Genomic DNA, 9,107 nt, shown 5'->3' on the forward strand with positions numbered 1-9,107 from the left:
TAGTTCTCCTCATAAGGCTTCAATCGCCTAGAAGCATAGGCAATCACTTTACCATTCTGCATCAACACACATCCCAACCCATTCTTGAAGCATCCGTATAAACCTCAAAATTCTCGCTCCCTTCAGTAATGCCAAGACAGGAGCCGTGGTCAAAACGCTCCTTTAAGGTTTGGAACGCCGTCTCACAACTCTCATCCCAACGAAACCTGTTCTCTTTCCTCATCAATGCCGTCATCGGTCTAGCTATCTTGGAGAAATCCTTCACGAACCGCCTGTAGTATCTAGCTAAACCCAAGAAACTTCTAACCTCCGCGACATTCTTCGGTGCTTCCCATTTTGTCACTGACTTCAATCTTTAGGATCCACTGACTACTCCATCTTTAGAGATTACATGCCCAGGTAAAAGCAACTTCCTCTAACGAACTCGCACTTGGACAGACTTAGCATATAACTCATGATCTCTCAAAGTCTGCAACACGATCCTCGGATGCTCCTCATGCTCTTCCTTAGTCTTAGAGTAGACTAAGATGTCATCGATAAACACTACTACGAACCGATCCAAGAACGTCAAGATCCTATTCATCAAATCCATAAACACCGGCGCATTAGACAACCCAAACGGCATCACCACATACTCATAATGGCCATACCTCGACGTGAAAGTTGTCTTCGGTATGTCCACATCTCTAATCTTCACCGATGGTACCCGACCTTAAATCGATCTTAGAGAAGACCGTTGCACCACTCAACCGATCAAACAGGTCATCTATCCTTGGCAAAGGATACTTGTTCTTTATCGTCACACGGTTCAACTCCCGGTAATCTATGCATGACCTCATACTCCCATCTTTCTTCTTTACGAACAGAACGGTGCTCCCAAGGCGATACACTCGGCCTAATGTACCCCTTTTCTATCAAATCATCCAACTGTTTCCTAAGTTCCTCCATCTCCTTAGGACCCATACGGTACGGTGCCTTAGAGATTGGCCCCGTCCCCGGCTTCAACTCAACGGTGAAATCTATCTCCCTCTTCGGTGGCAACCCCGGAATCTCCTCCGGAAAGACATCTGCAAACTCTCCCACCACTGGTATCTCATCAATCGTTGGACTCGCTTATCCGATCATCTCTCACATGGCACAGGATCAAAGGACATCCCTTCCTCAGATAAGACTTCAAGGTAATACAATGCAATCAACTTAACCTTGGGTTTGACTAAAAACCCACGGTAAGACACACTAACACCCTTAGGACCTCTTAGAGACACTTTCTTTTGATGACAGTCTATCTTAGCCTTATACTTTCCTAACCAATCCATCCCAACTATCATCTCAAAACCATTAAAAGGAAACTCTAGCAAGTCTACAGGAAAATCGACTTGCCCAACTATCAAAGATACATCTCTAAACAACCTCCCACACGATACGGACTCACCTGAAGGTATGAAAACTTGCTCCCAATGGACTCATATACTCTCGGACCAATCGCTTTACATGACTCAAGACACAAACGATTGAGAAGCCCCCGAATCAAACAAAACAAACGTAGGAATACCATTAACAAGGAATGTACCTAGGGTGATAACATGCGCATCCTCCTCATTTTGCCTTCTTCTCCATCATGAACAACTTGCCACCGGTCTTTCGCCCACCTCCCGGACGGTACTAGTGCGATCGCGGCTTAGCACCCGACCCTTGATTGTTGTTGTTGTTGTTCATCGGTGTCTTCTGATAAGAATTACCGCCGTTGCGGTTGCCTCCACTCGGTAGCTCGACCTCCCGGTTTGGCCATGATCCCGCCGGGTCCGTTGCTCGCAAAGCTCGTGCGGGTCTCTCGAAAGGATCCGGTGCACTCGTGCACTCATGTCTCTTGTGGCCTACGCCACCACAACTAAAGCAGTCACTCCCACCTGTTGCTCACACTCCCACGACCTCTCCCAAAGGAAGTTCCAAAGACTAAACCCGGACTTAAGAAAACCCCTTAGATTGATTGTGGTTGCCTTTCTTGAAATTAGATTGGCCACCACCCTCGCTCTCGGACTTCCTCTTCTCTCCTCCCGACCTCTCCGAGCCATCTCCACTAGTCTCTCGGCTCTCCCGGCCCTCTCATATGCTTCCTTCACATCGGTGAGGACTCCCACGGGTAACTTATCCATAATCTTCGTGGTTAGTCCACTCTCAAACCTCAAAGCCAAATTCTCATCACTCAAACCCATGTCCTCAACATATCTAGATTTCTCATTGAACCGCTGTAGTACTCACCCACGGACATCTCAAAGCAGTCATCTTAAACTTGTCGAACTCCTCCCTCAACTTACTCCTCACATGTTCGAATACGAACTCCTTCCTCTGACCCTACGAAACTCCTCCCAAGGTATAGCGGGTAACCCTGGTTGGTATATATCTCCTTGGCACTCACTTTCACTGAATCCCACCACTTGCCATTTTGCCTCCCTCGGATAGAATGCGGCTGATCCACTCTCATCTCATCGGGACGGTGGACTAAATCTAGTATGTTCTCCATCTCCCTCGGCCCAACTATCAAGACGGTTAGGCTCCTCAACCCCCTTGTACTCCTTCGGGTTAAACCTCGCAATATAGAGGCTGACTTTAGCATGGTCAACCTCCTTCTCCTTACTCTTATCCTTGTCCTCATTCACTCTCTTCAGGGTCTCGTGAAGAGCGTCCTGGTGCTCTAACATCTTAACGATGTCATCCGTAGTCATAAGCTCTGCTCTAGCGTACAAGGCATTTTTCTTGGGCGGCATCTTGAAACTAAACGTATATAAGAAAGGGTAGATATGAACATACGTACTAAACTTCAAAACACGAAACACGCTGCCCAGAACCTACTCGATCGAGTATCCAAACCCACTCGATCGAGTAATGGGCTACTCGATCGAGTGCCCCCATGTACTCGATCGAGTACCCAAACTCGTAACCCAACGGACTTCTCGGTCACTAACCCACTCGATCGAGTATATAGGCTACTCGATCGAGTGATTTTCTACTCGATCGAGTACCCCTAGTTACTCGATCGAGTGCCCCAAAACGCGATCTCGGACTCAATTTCGCAAAAACCTATCCGATCGAGTCAGTCTTACTCGATCAAGTACCACTAATAGTAAAGGCTACCCGCATGTTACGTCATATACTAACATGCTAAATTGTATACCACACGATAACACAATAAATATGCTACGCATCTATTCTACTATCAACAATATCAACTCATCATGCTATTAGAGCCACATCATAAATCATTCAACATGTTATCATCTCATTAACATGTTTCAACATATAATCATTTTCTTTCACATGCTCAACCTCCTACTTCAACACCAAACAATCAACACACTTCATCACCTTGTTGCACAAGTTACTAAGCACACACATGACTCAACACACATTTCCCCCATGTGACCGGTTCAAAGTTGTAGGGCGACCCCCGCGACTTTAGGACGTCTCCCAAGCCTTTGCACTAGCTCCTACAACTTTTACCCCGGGTTCATTTTAATTGACTCCCTATGTTCATTAAGTTCATTGGTTACAGGTTTCAGGATCGTCGCTCTGATACCATTTGTAACACCCCCATACTCCAAGTGCCTTACCAGGACCACTCAGGTATGGAGACGTCACCATCTCGGTTGCCCGAGGTATGATAATCAAATAGACAAAATAGAAACAACATTTATTATAAGTGCTTTAATGAAAAGTTACAATCCTCGAAACCAAACTAAAAGTGTAATACATTATTCAAACTATCTTTCTCAATCGAAATGTAAATAAAAGCTAAACTACAAATGGAAGACTCTATCGTCATGTCGTGGCCATCCTGACTATCCAAGACCATCTCTATACCGCTCAATATCCGCTCACCATCCTCGAATGGATCCCCGCAGTTTTACAAAACAACACCGGTCGAGACTAATCACACAATCAATATACATAACAACAATAAGACAAATAGACAAATTGAACCGCCACACACACACACACACACCAACCAACCGTCTCAATCACCGATCGTCCACCTGGACCACCCCATGGGGGACGCAGCCGTTCCCACCTAAGCCCCGCTCATCGTACGAGCGATAACCCTGCTCATTAATGTGCACATCCCCTTCCGTGGCGGGTTCCACGAAGGGCGAAACTATGGCGTGAGATCACTCCCGCAAGTGACCCCACTCAGCCGAGAACGCATCTCGAGAGCCATCAACGAACACAACCACAATCACAATCACAATTACAATCATCATATCAATCAGCTAATTACAGCACATCACCAATATCCCATTATGGGACTAATACTGAGTAGGAAATCCTACCTGGAAAGCACACACGCAGACGGTATCTACAGCTGTCTCAAAACGGCTCCTCTACGAATTCTCCTCCTATTATACATAACACATAAAGACTACCATTCAATTCCTACTCATAAAATCCCCAAACCCTAAATTAGGGTTTGACCAAAACTAGTAAAACATTATAAAAATTATGCTAGAAGCTTACCCTCGACGCAAGGAATCCAACAACACTAAAAACAACGAGAATCGACCGTCTGAACTCCGGGAATCGTTAAGGATGCGATTAGGAAGAAGAATCACGCTTTCTCTCTTAAACGGGTTTTAGGTTTTGGTAAAAGTGTTTTAAAACAAAGACGAATTGGTTTAAATACCCTAATCGCATAATTAACAAAACCCGCGAAAACTCCCAGTAAAAACCGGCGCTCGATCGAGTACCCAAGGTACTCGATCGAGTAGCCCCCTACTCGATCGAGTGCCCCAGCTACTCGATCGAGTGCCCAACAGGTCAGAAACTATTTTATTCTGCAACATACCCTTACTCGACAGAGTAAGGGCTACTCGATAGAGTACCCCCAAGACCATAAATACGGAGTATTACATAGATGCTCTAAAAATACCGTGCATTCATTGCGTGGGGCCTAAACTAGTTATGAATCAATGAATCATGTGGTGAACAATAGTGTATTTCTTGTGATGAGGAAAATTTGGAAAATATTTAATTTTGATGAAAAAAAAAAGGGTCATTTTACATTTTTGATGATGGGTTTTGAATTCTCGAGTTATAAACTATTGACGACAGGTTTCGAATTAGGATATTGTTCACCGATTCACATCACGAGTGAAGTTAAATAAATGTATTTACAAAGAGATTTGTATAAAGCAAATTTAAACTATTATCTGGAATAGATGGAGTAATATGAAAATTGAACATGAATTTGATACCGTATTTTTAGTAAAAGATCAATTCGTTGAGGGTAAATTGATATATACTATCAACTTTCATCCTTTTTTTCATAATCAATGCCAACATAATCAATAATTAGCAATCAGTATCAAAATATTAATTTTTTTTTTTTTTTATGATAAGTACTATATTTAAGTGTTGGCATGTCACCTTGATCGCTTGAGAAGTAACGAGTCTAATGACATTTACTCACTCAGCTCCCTAGTCCATATTCACCTAAAGCTATTTGAGTTTGTGTTAAAAAAATCGTGAGTTATCATATATTCAGTCAAATTTATTGAGCTCGTGTGCAACATTATGAAAATGCCACCAATTATACTTATCATTGCCCGACTCACATGGTAAATATTGTATTTGCACGCACATAATGTATCGGTAATCCTAAATCACTAAAATTTGAGAGAGACGGCTTTTCAATAAATTATTGAGAGACCAGTCTTCCGTACTCTTTTATTTGTATTTCGGGACCTTTTTGTTGTTGATCACGACATAGTAATTTCGTACCTATTTTCATAATAAATGTACTCATTTTATCTATGACTTGTACCTATTTTATTACCTTCAGTGTCATTTTTTCTTAAAATTATAAAACAATCTTACAATAAGCTTATTAAGAGATCGTCTCTCAAGAGTCAAAATACCTGTTTATTCACCCCTAATCATAATTTTTATATCTGCCACCGATAATAAATAGATAAAATAGTCAAGTTATCGACCGTAAAACAACTTAACAAAGGAAAACTCTTTATCTCTCGATCCAATTGAATGGAATGAGTCTTCCTTGTGTTCTAAGAAAATACGAAGTAAAATTTAAGATGGTAAACATGGCCTTTTTTTATATTCTTAGTCAACCCCACGCGGTTTACTTTCTAGCCATTCAACTCAAGCAAAGCTCACAAGTCACTAGTATGTGTTTTTGCTTGACTAATTTGATTGTGTGACAAAATACAAGTCAACTAACTTGTTATTGCTTCTTATTTAGCAGCATGCTTATTACTAGCACAAAAAATTGTAGGCCCCGTTTTTTTGGCTCTGGTTGGTAATACATTTCAGGTATTTTATTTGATCAAATTAGCTTTTCATTAAACAAACATGAGATAATGCATTTCAGGTATCTTATTCGGTCAAAGTAGCTTTTTATTAAACAAACATGAGATAGTAGATCACTATCGTAGCATGCTTATTACCATTACGTTAAAATTTAGACCCATTTTCTTGATTATACAACACGAAATTTGGGTTACAGGAATGGTTATAAACTGTTATATCATTGGCCGTTTTCGTATCTTATTATAAAGGTTATGGATTAATTAACGCGTTCTACTAAAAGTTCAAAGGCACGCGAGATTATGAGATCGAAAGTCCGAAAGAAAAGGAATCGAACTGAAATTAAGCCCATAAAACAAGTCTTCTTGATACATTGTTACTTTGGTAGGTTTGTTGCATTTAGACAATAAGAAAGCTAATTTGTTACTTCTTTTTTGATACTCCCTCTATTTTTTTATATATGACTTTCTCACATTTTGAGACACTCCCTTCTCTCTTCAATATCTCTTAAAATATAAGACTAAATATTATGATATGTATACTCATATGAAAGAGTTTTTCGTAAGCAATTTAATAGTACCATTTTTATATTTTTTAAACAAATATATTTTTGTAAATATTAAAGTCAAGGGCTTACCTCGTAAATGCAAAACGTCATATATAAAAAAATGGAGGGAGTAGTATATAATATACTCGTGAGTCGTAACAAATAAATTTTCGATTTGACCTAAGGATAGGTCCTCCCTTGAATTTTATAGTTTGGTAGAAATAAATATAACAAATTAAATAGAATTTTGGGTATTATAGAATCACTAGGTAGCATCCCGCGCTTCGCGCGGCCTGTTTAAATATTTTTATTATTATAATTGAAGAAAATATTATAATCAATATATGACATTTTATATTTTTAGTTATAAATAGAAATTGATTATTTTTTTTTCAAATATTAGTTTTTAAGGTTTAGTTTCAAAACTTTTAAATAAAATATATACTCCGTATAAATATATTATAAGTAATAAACTTAGTTAATTCTGTGGGATCAATATTTTATAAATAAGTATACAGTAATTATTGACGATAATAATTAGAAAAAGAATCATCTTTTTTCTCTTTCTCATGTATTTTATCACGCAAATGTCTAATATCATTAATTTTGCGGTGAATATTCATATGGATGTCATGACACATGGCATATACATTCTCGTTACCATATTATCTATGCCCACTTGAGCTCGTGATATGTTCTTCTATTTAGTATGTACATATATAAACTTTTGCGATAAATTTTGCTATTGTTAAAAATATACATGTCACATAAAGTTTTTTCTAAATTTTTCGTTACGTCGAATTTCTTTTACTCTTTCCCATACACATCGATAGATTTTAGTAATATTTAATATCATATTAATGAAAATAAAATATATTCAAATAATACAATAATTAACATTAAGTTCTTAAATTAGATCATTTCACCATACGTTATTTTTCCAAATCAATTAATAGTTGTTCAAAAGGATGTGAATATAATTTTGAGCTTATTTTTTTCAATTTTTTTTATATATAATGTATGATGCTTATGTATCAAATATAGGGTTCAACATATTTATAAGAAAATTGCAAGTTTTATTTTTTCTGACACAACTATATATAATGGTGTTTAAGATTTTACTTATAAATAAAATAGATTGAACTTTTTCTCAAATACATTTTTTTTAGGTATAACATCAAAGTATTTTAAAATACATATAAAATATTTAATAAAAATGCACTATCTATCACTGTGTACATACATAATCGTTATCACACTTTTTAAGCCCGCATAAAATCTTATATGTATTTATATTTTTTAATTTTTCTTAAAAATTTTTTTTTTACTAAATTTAGAATCAAATAATCGTACTTAGCTTATAATACTCCCTCTGTTCTTTTTTAATTGTCATTCTTACTTTTCGACACACTCAATTCTCTTTTCAATATCTCTCAAAATATATAACGAAATATATTGAAATGTATACTCATATTAAAGCTCTATTCGTAAAGAAATTTGTGGTGTAATTTTTATAATTTTTCAACCAATGTATTCTTGTAAAAATTGAATTCAAAGTCTTGCCTCGTAAAATAAAAACGTCAATTATTTGGAACATAGTATAACTTAATAAAAACCGTAACATTTATTAAACTATAATTAAAACTCTGCTGAGATTTATGCGGTATTTATTATGTTCATATTTAATAAATAATTGTAATTAATGACTGTAATTAAGGTTGAAACGCCACGTGGCGCATCCACAACGTTTCAACCCAGTTTTATATATATATATAGATAGGTTCGGCCTCCATTGACTTTTATTCATTTAGCTGAATATTTGCCATTATGTACAGAAGCGTATTTAAATAAAATGTTGTCGCAATATATCCTGTAGTATTTCACTAAAACTTGGGAGAGACGGTCTCTCACTAAGTTATTGAGAGACCAATCTTTTATACCCTTTTATTTATATTTCGTACCATTTTTATTGTTGATCGTGACGTAATAATTTCGTACCTATTTACATAATAAATGTACCCATTTTATCATTAATCATGATTTGTACATATTTTATTACCTTTAGTACCACTTTTTCTTAAAATTGTACAATGATCTCTCAATAAAGCTTATTAAGAGACCGTCTCTCAGGAAACCTACTCATCGTATTTAAGCACAAAAGTATGCTCATGTTATTCTAAACTTAATAATAACTAATAATTTAGATAAAACAAAATGCTTCCTAAAAGCGATGTAACAAAATATG

The sequence above is a fragment of the Silene latifolia genome, chromosome Y, assembly GCF_048544455.1.
Source record: "Silene latifolia isolate original U9 population chromosome Y, ASM4854445v1, whole genome shotgun sequence".
Lineage (NCBI taxonomy): Eukaryota > Viridiplantae > Streptophyta > Magnoliopsida > Caryophyllales > Caryophyllaceae > Silene > Silene latifolia.